This window comes from Delphinus delphis, chromosome 14, assembly GCF_949987515.2.
Source record: "Delphinus delphis chromosome 14, mDelDel1.2, whole genome shotgun sequence".
Lineage (NCBI taxonomy): Eukaryota > Metazoa > Chordata > Mammalia > Artiodactyla > Delphinidae > Delphinus > Delphinus delphis.
In genome coordinates this window covers 25,724,514-25,739,933 of record NC_082696.1, presented here as the reverse complement: position 1 = coordinate 25,739,933, position 15,420 = coordinate 25,724,514, and positions in this window count along the sequence as shown.

The window sequence follows — 15,420 nt, the reverse complement described above, 5'->3', positions numbered from 1 at the left end:
TTAAACCCTGGCCCTATTGCCTATTAGCTATACAGACCTGAGAAAATTGCCTCATGTTTCTGAGCCTCGGGTTTCTCATCCGTATAATGCTCATTAAATGTTTTTAAAAATATATTGGGGAACTTCTCCGCCTTTCTATCAATAATCAAACTCATGGTTCTCAACCCTGGGGACATATTAGAATCACACAGACAGTATTTACACCAAGGCAATGCCCAGATATTCCCATCCTTAATTGGTCTGGGAGGGCGCTCTCGGGTTTTGCATTTTTTTAAAGTTCAGATGAATCTAATATGCAGCCAGGGGTTGGAATCACTAGTAGCCCAAAGAGTCCTATTTTCACAGAGGCAATAAGAGGGAGGGCACACAAGTACAGTTAGTGTGCAGCTGGGGCAGTTAAAGAGGAGGGTGCCTTCTTTCAGGTGGCGTCTTCTGCAGGTGACCAGCTTGTCACCTGAACCCCTACTAGGTGGCATTTCTTTTTTTTTTTTCTTTTGGCATTTCTTATCATTGTGAGTCTTCTTTGCCATGAAGTAGCATAAAAGCTCCATCTTCCAGAGGCAATATCACATTAACCAAGATCAGAGATACGCTACTGCATTGATAGTTTACATGAGAACAATTTTCTACCAAAGGCATACAAACACTTGCACCTCTGGTCAAGGCATTCCCTGCTCAGAGGCTCACTCTGTGGGAATCATTCTCATCAGGAGGCCTGGTGAGGTTGGAATTGGATCCAGGGGAGCTAGTGACTGATGTCATGCCATGACGCATTCTGCTAAATGTTGGGATATCCCTGTTTCCAGGTCTCTGACAGGTCAAGTCTTCATTCTGTGCACTGCAGGCGTTCTCCGTGATGCTGTCTCTTGCATATGGTGCTGGGATGGACCATGTCTGCTTTTGAGACCCTGCCTATTCTTTGTGTCACCACCTGTGCCTTCTGATTGGTCCATTTTCCTCTAATCATGTCAACACCTTCAGTTAGGCCACAGTCTGTCTCTTCTGGTGACTTTGTACATTTCTGAACTGCTTTATTATTTAACACACAGAGGGATATCCCATTTCCAAGATACAACCCCCTTCAGTCACTACCTAGGAATCTTGGAAAATCCTTAGAATTTATTAGAATGAGATATTCAAATATCATTGTATAGTTTACTGTATTAAAAATGGCATCTGGCTGTCAGTCTACACAAGAATCAAAGTAAGAGAAGACATCATTTACAGCATGAGGAATCATAGCAAACAGAAGCATGAATTTCCTAATATTCAGAAAAGGGGAGGGACTTCCCTGATGGTCCAGTGGTTGGGACTTCACCTTGCAATGCAGGGGGTGCAGGTTCGATCCCTGGTCAGAGAGCTAGGATCCCATGCCTCACGGCCAAAGGGCCAAAGCATGAAACGGGGACAGTGTTGTAACAAATTCAATAAAGACTTCGAAAGAAATGGTCCACATCAAAAAAAAAAATCTTAAAAAAAACGGAAGAAAAGAAAAGGGAAATATGGAGCCCTGAAATGATTTGAGAAAGGTGGAATAAATCCCTCTCTCACCATCCTCCCCCCACCTCCAACCTGCCTCCTGCCTTTAAAACAGTGCTCATCTACTTATCTGTATCCTAACATCTTCCCATCCTATGATTCAGTGAAAGTCTGTTCAGGTTTTAGGAACCTGGACTTCATTCAAGTCCTTGCCCCTGAAATCCTCCAGGTCCAGGAGGTTCCACATGCCCTCTCACCAGCAGTCTGATGAAGGTGAAATCAATGAAAATGTTGGCTGAATGTTGAATTAGTTTCACGAGCATATAATGCTTCTCTGTGAACTCCAGTTTTATAGTTAGATTTTCCAGTAGAACGATGAGTCAGAAAATAGGAAATAGCTAGCACTTCACACTTTTCATAATTATCTTGAGCAAACTTAAACTAAAAATGGTTAGCTAGAAGCCTGGTGGTTGTTTTATATCTTCTTGAGAATTTCAAGATATCATCAGGTGTGTGGTTTTTAAAACAGGCACTTTGAAGTAAAAATACTAGCTACCTGTTCCTCAAAGTATTATGTTTCCTAACTCATGCCTGAAGTTACATTTTATTTAAAACACAATATTCAGAATGGAGAATACTTTCGAAATAGGAGACTGATATTTTTATCTGAGACTGAGACCTACAGCTTTCCAATACCCATAAACAGACTGGAAAAGAAAGCATGCAAAATTATTGCTGGTAAAAAAATGTATTTAATGAGTAGATATTTAAAAGGAAAGATCTTTTTCACAGGGGAAAGAAAAAGAAAGAAAGAAAGAAAAAAAACAGGAGTCGTTTTGAGGAGCGAAAAGGAAATTGTTGACACAGAGGCTTCTGAACCTACAGAAGGATCAGCTCCATTGTCCCAGCAGAAGCTACACACCCTTAGAGGGAGCAGAATAGTCTGTGGGTCTGTGGAAAGTGTACCACAATTATTTAACCACCGAACTAGGAAACATATTACTTAGACTGACTTCATGCTTCTTTTGTCGTCTATGTGGGATTTTGTACTTTTTTTTTTTTTTTTTTTTTTTTTTTGCGGTATGCGGGCCTCTCACAGTTGCGGAGCACAGGCTCCGGACGCGCAGGCTCAGCGGCCATGGCTCATGGGCCCAGCCGCTCCGCGGCATGTGGGATCCTCCCAGACCGGGGCACGAACCCGTGTCCTCTGCATCGGCAGGCGGACTCTCAACCACTGCACCACCAGGGATGCCCGGGATTTTGTATTTTTGAAGAAAGGACAACTTGTATTCCATGTCTGAGAAAATACATTCATGTCTCTTCCATATCCAAAATACTTTAAAGATCATACCTGATTGTCAGAGAATTTACTAAAGATGTCATAATAATATGGTAGGCATATGTTCCAAACCATTAGGTAAATAGATGATATTTTAAAATATTACTTAATAACAATAAAATGAAGCAGAAATTTTTTTAATTAAAAAAAAATTTTTTTAAGAGGAGAAGAAGGGTTAAAGTCTGTTCATTTGGAAACTATCAGCTCTTCTAGGCTCCCATGCTCATCAACAGATTGCTCCTCACCTGGACCAGGACCTGTTGCTTTCAATTAGGACCCCTGCAAACCATCCTATACAGTGAAGTCAGTGGAGTCTTTGTAAATGTCCATCTAATCATGTTCCCCGCCTTGGGGCCTGTGCAACACCCTAGACCAGGAGGATTTTAGGGGCAAGGACTTGAATGAAGCTCGGCGTCCCTAAACTCTGAGCAGAATTTCACTCAACTGTAGGATTGGTTTTATATGGCCCTCCACGGGCTTTCAGCTAAGCCCGAGCTCCTTCGCGTGGCCCACAAGTCCCTTTGTGATTTGGGCCAGTGGCTTTCTGCATATAGAATCCCATATAGACTCCCACGTGCCATGAGCCTACAGCCTGCCCCTGCCATTCCCACTACCCACCCCACTCTTGTGCCCCAGCCAACTCCTAGGCAGCCCTCAGGACTCAACTCCAGATTTCCATAATCAAAGAAATGCCTTCTATCTCACACTCTCCAGTTTGAGTTAGCTGCTTTTCCTAGGTGTTCCCATTAAACTCTATGCACTTTCTGTCACTACTTTGTACTTATTGGTTAACTTATCATTAATGTGAACTTATTAAAGTAAAGAAACTTTCTTTTTCTGTGTCCCACACAATTTGGACTTTCTCTTAGAAACAAATATCGAGAGAGTATTTGAGGTCTAATTTGTTTATTAGAAATCAAAACTTCATATTTTGCCTGGGTTCAGCCCTCTGTACCTTCAACCATAAGCCAAAAAATGAAAAAAATAAAATATATGCAACTTCTCTTGTCATGATCACCATTAATGACCCTCCACGAGAAGACACATCACCACGGAGTTGAACCCTAACAAGGATGTCAATGCCAATTTACGGGATGTACAAATATTTCTGTGATAGTTTCTGGCCTTACATTTAGGTCTTTAATCCATTTTGAGCTTATTTTTGTGTATGGTGTTAGGGAGTGATCTAATCTCATACTTTTACATGTACCTGTCCAGTTGTCCCAGCACCACTTATTGAAGAGGCTGTCCTTTCTCCACTGTACATTCCTGCCTCTTTTATCAAAGATAAGGTGACCATATGTGTGTGGGTTTATCTCTGGGCTTTCTATCCTGTTCCATTGATCTATATTTCTGTTTTTGTGCCAGTACCATACTGTCTTGATGACTGTAGCTTTGTAGTATAGTCTGAAGTCAGGGAGCCTGATTCCTCCAGCTCCGTTTTTCGTTCTCAAGATTGCTTTGGCTATTCGGGATCTTTTCTGTTTCCATACAAATTGTGAAACTTTTTGTTCTAGTTCTGTGAAAAATGCCAGTGGTAGTTTGATAGGGATTGCATTGAATCTGTAGATTGCTTTGGGTAGTATAGTCATTTTCACAATGTTGATTCTTCCAATCCAAGAACATGGTATATCTCTCCATCTATTTGTATCATCTTTAATTTCTTTCATCAGTATCTTATAATTTTCTGCATACAGGTCTTTTGTCTCCTAAGGTAGGTTTATTCCTAGATGTTTTATTCTTTTTGTTGCAGTGGTAAATGGGAGTGTTTTCTTGATTTCACTTTCAGATTTTTCATCATTAGTGTATAGGAATGCCAGAGATTTCTGTGCATTAATTTTGTATCCTGCAACTTTACCAAATTCATTGATTAGCTCTAGTCGTTTTCTGGTAGCATCTTTAGGATTCTCTATGTATAGTATCATGTCATCTGCAAACAGTGACAGCTTTACTTCTTCTTTTCCGATTTGGATTCCTTTTATTTCCTTTTCTTCTCTGATTGCTGTGGCTAAAACTTCCAAAACTATGTTGAATAAGAATGGTGAGAGTGGGCAACCTTGTCTTATTCCTGATCTTAGTGGAAATGCTTTCAGTTTTTCACCACTGAGGATGATGTTGGCTGTGGCTTTGTCATATATGGCCTTTATTATGTTGAGGAAAGTTCCCTCTATGCCTACTTTCTGGAGGGTTTTTATCATAAGTGGGTGTTGAATTTTGTCAAAAGCTTTCTCTGCATCTATTGAGATGACCATATGGTTTTTCTCCTTCAACTTGTTAATATGGTGTATCACATTGATTGATTTGCGTATATTGAACAATCCTTGCATTCCTGGAATAAACCCCACTTGATCATGGTGTATGATCCTTTTAATGTGCTGTTGGATTCTGTTTGCTAGTATTTTGTTGAGGATTTTTGCATCTATGTTCATCAGTGATATTGGCCTGTAGTTTTCTTTCTTTGTGACATCCTTGTCTGGTTTTGGTATCAAGGTGATGGTGGCCTCGTAGAATGAGTTTGGAAGTGTTCCTCCCTCTGCTATATTTTGGAAGAGTTTGAGAAGGATAGGTGATAGCTCTTCTCTAAATGTTTGATAGAATTCGCCTGTGAAGCCATCTGGTCCTGGGCTTTTGTTTGTTGGAAGATTTTTAATCACAGTTTCAATTTCACTGCTTGTGATTGGTCTGTTCATATTTTCTATTTCTCCCTGATTCAGTCTTGGCAGGTTGTGCATTTCTAAGAATATGTCCATTTCTTCCAGGTTGTCCCTTTTATTGGCATAGAGTTGCTTGTAGTAATCTCTCATGATCTTTTGTATTTCTGCAGTGTCAGTTGTTACTTCTCCTTTTTCATTTCTAATTCTATTGACTTAGTCTTCTCCCTTTTTTTCTTGATGAGTCTGGCTAATGGTTTATCTATTTTGTTTATCTTCTCAAAGAACCAGCTTTTAGTTTTATTGATCTTTGCTATTGTTTCCTTCATTTCTTTTTCATTTATTTCTGATCTGATTTTTATGATTTCTTTCCTTTTGCTAACTTTGGGGGTTTTTTGTTCTTCTTTCTCTAATTGCTTTAGGTGCAAGGTTAGGCTGTTTATTCGAGATGTTTCTTGTTTCCTAAGATGGGCTTGTATTGCTATAAACTTCCCTCTTAGAACTGCTTTTGCTGCAACCCATAGGTTTTGGGTGGTCGTGTCTCCATTGTCATTTGTTTCTAGGTATTTTTTGATTTCCTCTTTGATTTCTTCAGTGATCACTTCGTTATTAAGTAGTGTATTGTTTAGCCTCCGTGTGTTTGTATTTTTTACAGATCTTTTCCTCTAATTGATATATAGTCTCATGGCGTTGTGGTCGGAAAAGATACTTGATACGATTTCAATTTTCTTAAATTTACCAAGGCTTGATTTGTGATCCAAGATATGATCTATCCTGGAGAATGTTCCATGAGCACTTGAGAAAAATGTGTATTCTGTTGTTTTTGGATGGAGTATCCTGTAAATATCAATTAAGTCCATCTTGTTTAATGTATCATTTAAAGCTTGTGTTTCCTTATTTATTTTCATTTTGGATGATCTGTCCATTGGTGAAAGTGGGGTGTTAATGTCCCCTACTATGAATGTGTTACTGTTGATTTCCCCTTTTATGGCTGTTAGTATTTGCCTTATGTATTGAGGTGCTCCTATGTTGGGTGCATAAATATTTACAATTGTTATATCTTCTTCTTGGATCGATCCCTTGATCATTATGTAGTGTCCTTCTTTGTCTCTTCTAATAGTCTTTATTTTAAAGTCTATTTTGTCTGATATGAGAATTGCTACTCCAGCTTTCTTTTGGTTTCCATTTGCATGGAATATCTTTTTCCATCCCCTTACTTTCAGTCTGTATGTGTCTCTAGGTCTGAAGTGGGTCTCTTGTAGACAGCATATATATGGGTCTTGTTTTTGTATCCATTCAGCCAATCTGTGTCTTTTGGTGGGAGCATTTAGTCCATTTACATTTAAGGTAATTATCGATATGTATGTTCCTATTCCAACTTTCTAAATTGTTTTGGGTTTGTTATTGTAGGTCTTTTCCTTCTCTTGTGTTTCTTGTCTAGAGAAGTTCCTTTAGCTTTTGTTGTAAAGCTGGTTTGGTGGGGCTGAACTCTCTCAGCTTTTGCTTGTCTGTAAAGGTTTTGACTTCTCCATCAAATCTGAATGAGATCCTTGCTGGGGAGAGTAATCTTGGTTGCAGGTTTTTCTCCTCCATCACTTTCAGTATGTCCTGCCACTCCCTTCTGGCTTGCAGAGTTTCTGCTGAGAGATCAGCTGTTAACCTTATGGGGACTCCCTTGTGTGTTATTTGTTGTTTTTCCCTTGCTGCTTTTAATATGCTTTCTTTGTATTTAATTTTTCACAGTTTGATTAGTATGTGTCTTGGCATATTTCTCCTTGGATTTATCCTGTGTGGGATTCTCTGTGCTTCCTGGACTTGATTAACTATCTCCTTTCCCATATTAGGGAAGTTTTCAACTATAATCTCTTCAAATATTTTCTCAGTCCCTTTCTTTTTCTCTTCTTCTTCTGGAACCCCTATAATTTGAATGTTGGTGCGTTTAATGTTGTCCCAGAGGTCTCTGAGACTGTCCTCAGTTCTTTTCATTCTTTTTTCTTTATTCTGCTCTGTAGTAGTTATTTCCACTATTTTATCTTCCAGCTCACTTATCCGTTCTTCTGCCTCAGTTATTCTGCTATTGATCCCACCTAGAGTATTTTTCATTTCATTTATTGTGTTGTTCATCTTTGCTTGTTTTCTCTTTAGTTTTTCTAGGTCCTCGTTAAATGTTTCTTGCATTTTCTCTATTCTATTTCCAAGATTTTGGATCATCTTTACTATCATTATTCTGAATTCTTTTTCAGGTAGACTGCCTATTTCCTCTTCATTTGTTAGGTCTGGTGGGTTTTTATCTTGCTCCTTCATCTGCTGTGTGTTTTTCTGTCTTCTCATTTTGCTTATCTTACTGTGTTTGGGGTCTCCTTTTTGCAGGCTGCAGGTTCGTAGTTCCCATTGTTTTTCATGTCTGTCCCCAGTGGCTAAGGTTGGTTCAGTGGGTTGTGTAGGCTTCCTGGTGGAGAGGACTAGTGTCTGTGTTCTGGTGGATGAGGCTGGATCTTGTCTTTCTGGTGGGCAAGTCCACGTCTGGTGGTGTGTTTTGGGGTGTCTGTGGCCTTATTATGATTTTAGGCAGCCTCTGTGCTAATGGATGGGGTTGTGTTCCTGTTTTGCTAGTTGTTTGGCATAGGGTGTCCAGCATTGTAGCTTGCTGGTTGTTGAGTGAAGCTGGGTGCTGGTGTTGAGATGGAGATCTCTGGGAGATTTTTGCCATTTGATATTATGTGGAGCTGGGAGGTCTCTTGTTGACCAGTGTCCTGAAGTTGGCTCTCCCACCTCAGAGGCACAGCACTGACTCCTGGCTGCAGCACCAAGAGCCTTTCATCCACACGGCTCAGAATAAAAGGGAGAAAAAGTAGAGAGAAAGAATTAGTAGAAGTAGGAAGAAGAAAGAAAGAAGGAAAGAAAGGAGGGAAGGAAGGAAGGAAGGAAGAAAGAAAGAAGGAAAGAAGGAAAGAAAGAAAGAAAGGGAGGGAGGGATGGTGGGAGGAAGGAAGGAAGGAAGGAAGGAGGGAAGGAAGGAATAAAGAAAGAAAGAAAGAAGATAAAGTAAAATAAAATAAAGTAAAATATAATAAAGTTATTAAATTAAAAAATAATTATTAGGAAAAAAAATTTTTTTTAAATGGATGGATAGAACCTTAGGACAAATGGTGGAAGCAAAGCTATACAGACAAAATCTCACACAGAAGCCTACACATACACACTCACAAAAAGAGGAAAAGGGGAAAAAAATCATAAATCTTGCTCTCAAAGTCCACCTCCTCAATTTTGGGATGATTTGTTGTCTAAAGGAGGGAAGGAAGGAAAGAAAGAAAGAAAGAAGATAAAGTAAAATAAAATAGTTATTAAAATTAATTATTAAGAAAAAAATTTTTAAAAAAAAGGACGGATAGAGCCCTAGGACAAATGGTGGAAGCAAATTTATACAGACAAAATCTCACATAGAAGCATACACATACACACTCACAAAAAGAGGAAAAGGGGAAAAAATAATCTATCTTGCTCCCGGTCCACCTCCTCGATTTGGGATGATTCGCTGTTTATTCATGTATTCCACAGATGCAGGTACATCAAGTTGATTGTGGAGCTTTAATCCGCTGCTTCTGAGGCTGCTGGGAGAGATTTCCCTTTCTCTTCTTTGTTCTCACAGCTCCCAGGGGCTCAGCTTTGGATTTGGCCCCGCCTCTGCATGTAGGTCGCCGGAGGGCGTCTGTTTTTTGCTCAGACAGGACGGGGTTAAAGGAGCCGCTGATTCCGGGCTCCGCCTCACTCAGGCCGCGGGGGAGGGAGGGGCGCGGAGTGCGGGGCGGGCCTGCGGCGGCAGAGGCCTGCGTGACGTTGCACCAGCCTGAGGCGCGCCGCGTTCTCCCGGGTAAGTTGTCCTTGGATCCCGGGACCCTGGCAGTGGCGGGCTGCACAGGCTCCCCGGAAGGGGGGTGTGGATAGTGACCTGTGCTCGCACACAGGCTTCTTGGTGGCGGCAGCAGCGGCCTTAGCGTCTCATGCCCGTCTCTGGGGCCCGCGCTTTTAGCCGCGGCTTGCGCCCGTCTCTGGGGTCCGCGCTTTTCACCGCGGCTCGCGCCCGTCTCTGGAGCTCCTTTAAGCAGCGCTCTTAATCCCCTCTCCTCGCGCACCAGGAAACAAAGAGGCAAGAAAAAGTCTCTTGCCTCTTCGGCAGCTCCAGACCTTTTCCTGGACTCCCTCCCGGCCAGCCGTGGTGCACTAGCCCTTTTCAGGCTGTGTTCACACCGCCAACCCCAGTCCTCTCCCGGCGCTCCGACCGAAGCCCAAGCCTCAGCTCGCAGCCCCGCCCGCCCCGGCGGGTGAGCAGACAAGCCTCTCAGGCTGGTGAGTGCCGGTCGGCACCGATCCTCTGTGCGGGAATCTCCCCGCTTTGCCCTCCACACCCCTGTGGCTGCGCTCTCCGAAGCTCCCCCCCTCCGCCACCCGCAGTCTCCGCCCGCGAAGGGGCTTCCTAGTGTGTGGAAACTTTTCCTCCTTCACAGCTCCCTCCCACTGGTGCAGGTCCCGTCCCTATTCTTTTGTCTCTGTTTTTTCTTTTTTACTTTTGCCCTACCCAGGTACGTGGGGCGTTTCTTGCCTTTTGGGAGGTCTGAGGTCTTCTGCCAGCGTTCAGTAGGTGTTCTGTAGGAGTTGTTCCACGTGTAGATGTATTTCTGGTGTATCTGTGGGGAGGCAGGTGATCTCCGCGTCTTACTCTTCCGCCGTCTTCCCCTCCGGCCTCTCTCCTTTTCTTTTGCTTTTAAATATTTATTGAGTTCTTCTCAGAGGGGCACTCTAAATAAGAAACTTGCTAGCAAGATAGGCTGGGAAATGTCATTTCTAGGCCTTCAGCCCCTATATAGAAAAGAAAGCTTGGAAGGGCCAGCAAAGATGGTAGCAGCTAACACTACCCATACACTATGTATTGGGATAACTTCTCTACTCTGAAATAGCCAAGTCATCGTAGATGCAGAAATGCAGTACAGAGCTTTCCGCGTGATAGGTCTGTGTTTAGTAGGAGCCATGTTTTCACATGGCCCTAGAGCAGGAGAAATTTAAAAGATGGTTCTCAAAGGCCCTTCACATTCATTGGTTTTTATCCTTCTAACTGTACTGTATCTGATATTTTTATCTTTTGAGGAATTATTTGGAGGTTAAAGTGCTGTCCTAAAAGGCTTGATATATTAATCTTTCATAGTGGAAAGTTGGCTGCCTCCTGAGATGAATTGTAAGGTCAGTTCAAAGTGGAGGTTAGTCATTGCCAGCCCTGTCAGGTGGAAAGAACACTGAAATAAAAGACAAAAGGTCTGTGTTCAAGTCCTAAAGAGGCCATTTATTAACTATGTAAACATAAGTCATTTGACTTCTTAAAGTCAATTTCTTCTTCATGAAACAGAAATTTAACACGCCTCCCATCCTACCTCATAGAGTTATTTTAAGATTTAAAACTAGAATGGGGAAACGGATGGGAAGATATTTTTGTAAACTATAAATGTTGTGAAGGTCAGAACCCAACAAGGCTTACTGAAAAGTCTGCCAGGACCTTGGCAAAGGGGAGATGAAGATAGGAGAGGAAGCCGGAATTGCTGGGCACTCACCTGGCTGTAGAACTATCCGAAGATGGGTGGCCAGATTTTCAAGTTATAGTGTCCGAAAGGATATAGTAAACTTGATATGGTATCACTATCCAAGAGGTCCAGTTTGGGGCAAAATAGGGCTCCAGGCAGTGGTGATTTTCAGAATCAGGTGCTTGGCAGGGTTGAGTGGGCTCTATCTGTTTGGGAATGATATCGCAGCAGTAGCACAAAGTCCAGGCAGTAGTATCACCCACACTAGCTTGGCACAGAGTAGGCAATCAATATATTTTTATCAACTTGACCAACTGACTAGCAGAATAAATGAATAAATATCTGGCAATAGGAAAGCATGTTGCCAAGGTCCCAGAAAAGCTGAATCCGGTTCATAACCTGGCTCCAGACACATATGGGGAATATCAGTGTTAATCAAGATGAGCTGCCCAGTGACATGGGATGAGCAAGCTTACTGCTGGCCGGAAGGAAGAGAAGGGATGCAGTTCAGTGGGCTAGAGATGTGGGAGCCCACCCCATGCACAGTGGCTTGGCTCCAGCAGAAATTCAAGGTGGCACCTTTGGGTGGAGTTGAGCCACCTGGCTTGGTCAGGCCAGCCGGGTCAGGGCTAGGATGGAGCTAAGGACTGGCAGGTGCCTGAAACTTAACAGGAAGTAAAGATATACATTAATGTATTGTCGTACTGAGTTTTCAAACATTAACTACTCATCTGAAAAACAATGAAAATTTCTCTCTGGGATTCACAGGGACTTTAATATGGGTTCATTTTAATAATTATCTTAATATACAGCCACTAAAATGTCTGTTTTTGAAGAAAACCTGGGAAATGCTAATGAAGTAATGAAGGAAGTAGATAAACAGGCTATGCTCCTATATTTATAATTCTGAGTGTGTGTATGTTCAACAGAATAAAAGTACACTCTCTTACCATCATACATCCTTCCTAAAAGGTATTCAAGTTATAAATATCAACAAAGTCCAATAGAGTATTTCTAAATGCAATGTTAAATCATAAGACATTTTTGTCCATTTATCCCAGTTCCAGGGATGGCTGGGAAGAATGGAATGCACAAAGATTAAATCTCAGTTTTCTTCTTCAAGTATTGTTCAATAAATGTTAACGTTATTAAGAAAAGGTTGGGGCCAATTTTCTCTTTTAACAACGGGAACATACTTGTAACTGGAAAACAGTCTATATTTAAGTAATTTACACATAGCTTCAGTGAAATGCACTTGATAGATTGGGTCATATTGATTTGTGACGTTAAAATCCAATGCAGAGGTTTCCCAGAGAAGGTAGGAAGGAGGTGAGGTGACCTCTCACTGCTGCTCTTGGTACCGAGAGCACCAAGCTCTCCTCCTCAGAGGAGGACCATAGTCCAAACACCTTTCAGCCCCAAGTCATATCTGGGGTTCCTTTATTCCTTTGTGAGTGAACAGCTTTGGGCACTTTCTAGAGTGCTCTGTCATGGGCTGGAGAATAAGAATAGTGAATTTCAAGTGATCGCAGAGAGTCGAGTTTTGAGGATTCTCTCATTCTCTGCTCGGGGAGACAAACATCCCATACAATTGTCTACGCAGCTGTGTTGTCGATACCGTAATTCACCCTCCTGAGGTTAGAGCATCCTGTGAGGTTTTAGCACAGAGTGTTGATTTTACTCTGGTGGTCTGGAAGAGTGCACACTGCCTGTTAGTGGGAAGCTCGCCCACTAGAGACATATCACCAGTGGATGCCATCCTAAGAATGTCTGTGAAAGGCTGAAAAACTAGAATCAATAGGACATCTGAGAGTCCTCAGCCCCACTACAGGCGAACAGGATTTCCTCTGGGGGGATATGTAGCTTTAAGTAAGTCTTTCAGGTTTTGAAAACCCAGAAAGCAGACATGGGGACCGGAAATTGAATTTATTATTAGACTCTTATCTTAGAAATGTATAGGGCAGGAAAGTCAGCCCAGTACCCTGGAGTTCCCATCTAGTCTGTGGATTCTTGGGGGGCACTTCCCAGAAGGTTCAGGTGCCACAGACGCCCCTGCGAAGCCACTGTGGAAAAACTCTCGCTGCTGTTCTGATGTCCAAGGGGGCCACACTGCAAGCTCCTCAGTCACAGGAGGTTTCTCATTCCAGGCCTAGATAAGGCAATTACATTGAAACGATTGCATCACCTGCTGCAGACAAGCATGATTAAATAGATCTGCTGGAAAGACAGAGGAAGGAGACTGATTACAGAGTCGAAGGAGTGTCATCTATGGTAAAACACCTTTTTCCTTTAGTTTGTAGCAAAATCAATCACAGGTGGTGGTAATTTCTACAACACGCTTTCAGTGATGGTTTGATTTCTACATTTCTAGATAGTGTGTCCCACTCTTTTCTTTCTTTCTTTCTTTTTCCTTTTTTCTTCTCTTTAAGCGACCTTAAAGAAACTTAAATAAAATTTTGACCGAGGGCGGGTAAAGGGGACATGGAGTATGATAGTCACTTTTGTTCCAGTGTTAATTTTCAAAAACTCCAGATGTCTAATACTGAAAGCTGGTCCAGAGCGCGCAGAGTTAAAGAACTCGCTACCTACCCCTCCTCGGGCTGCAGGGCTGAATCACACTGGGGGAAGGAAAGTCTGTCTCACAGAATTATTAATTCACTACTGTGATTTCTTTCTCTGTTGCTAAAGGGGAGCTGGGGGAGGGGTGTGGGAAGTCGTGTGGGCAGCCAGGAAATGTGACATTTGTCTTGGTTCCTTGCGATTGGAGGAAATTCTGTCTTCTTTTGGTTCAGAAATTTTAGCAGCTTAATTTTTTTGTTGTTTAAATGTTTGACTTTTGGCGATGGAAGCAACCCCAAGCCCACCTCTCTGGGGCTGTAAAAAATACTTTATCAAATGATGTCATTCAGATGGAGAGCTGCTAAGAAAAACCTAACCCTGCAGGAGCCAGGTCCCAGCCTGCCTCTAAATCCTTGTGTAATTTAAAGTGGCACTTGTCAGGGGAGTCTGATCAGACCTGTCGCCTTCAATCTCCTCTTTGAACTTCACCTCACTTTTCTACTTTATCTTCTTTTGATGAGAAGTGAACATCAATATGAATGATCTTGAATGCCTGCTCTCTGAAGACCCATAGTCACTAAGAAGTAGTCAGTGACCAATAGTCACTAAGATACTGGACAAAATGTAACTGCCATGTAAATAAACGTCCCTTACTAAATAGGCTGTGGAAAGTTTAGATGATGTGCAGCAACTATTTTGAGTTATTTGGATAAAACATATTCCTCAAATTTGGGCACAATATTATAAATAATACAGCACTAATTTAATATAACCTCAGTATATTTCATTTCAAAAGATTGTAATTTCTATTTCTGTTTATTTTTAAGAACTTTTTTCCATTTTTAAAGAACTTGTAATATATTTTATTTATGTATTTTATTTTTGGCTGCATTGGGCCTTCGCTGCTGCGCGAGGGCTTTCTCTAGTTGTGGCGAGCGGGGGCTACTCGTCGTTGTGGTGCGTGGGCTTCTCATTTCAGTGGCTTCCCTTGTTGCGGAGCGTGGGCTATAGGCGTGTGGGCTTCAGTAGTTCTGGCACACCAGCTCAGTAGTTGTGGCTCGCGGGCTTTAGAGAGAAGGCTCAGTATTTGTGGCGCACGGGCTTAGTTGCTCCGCAGCATGTGGGATCTTCCTGGACCAGGGCTCGAACCCGTGTCCTCTGCATTAGCAGGCAGATTCTTAACCACTGCACCACGAGGGAAGTCCCAGAACTTGTAATATATTTTAATAGTGAATTAAATAAATAAATAAAACCACACGTATTGCAAACTTATTATATGGCAGTCCATGAGCTGGGCTTAAAAAGAATATCTCATTTAATTCTAACAAAACATTATGAGTTAAGTATTATTCCAATTTGACAAACAAGAAAACTGTTGTTCAGAAATGTCACACGGCCAAGTTTAAAAATGTGGCTTATCTATCTCAAAAGAGAAATGCTACACTAAGAGGAATGTGTAATATTTTTCTCCCATTTTCAATGTTTGTATTCTTTAACAAAAGACTCTAAATAAACATTTAATACAAAAAAAGCATATTTACAACTTATGTATAAGTTCTAAAGAACAGTAATAAAATGGGTCATTGTATACCCACCTCTGGGCTGAAGAAATCAGACATTAGCAACACTTTTGAAGTCCTTTGTACCCTTCCCCAGTCCTATTTTTCTCCAACATTCCAGAGACTGATGATTTCATTCATGGGATTGAGCCATCTCCCCAGTTAGAGAGTAGGCTTCTTGAGAAAAGCACTTTGGTTTTTTGTTGTGGGTTTATGATTCTTCTGTTTTTCTTCCCAGTTTTACCACATAGGAATTTATCCCC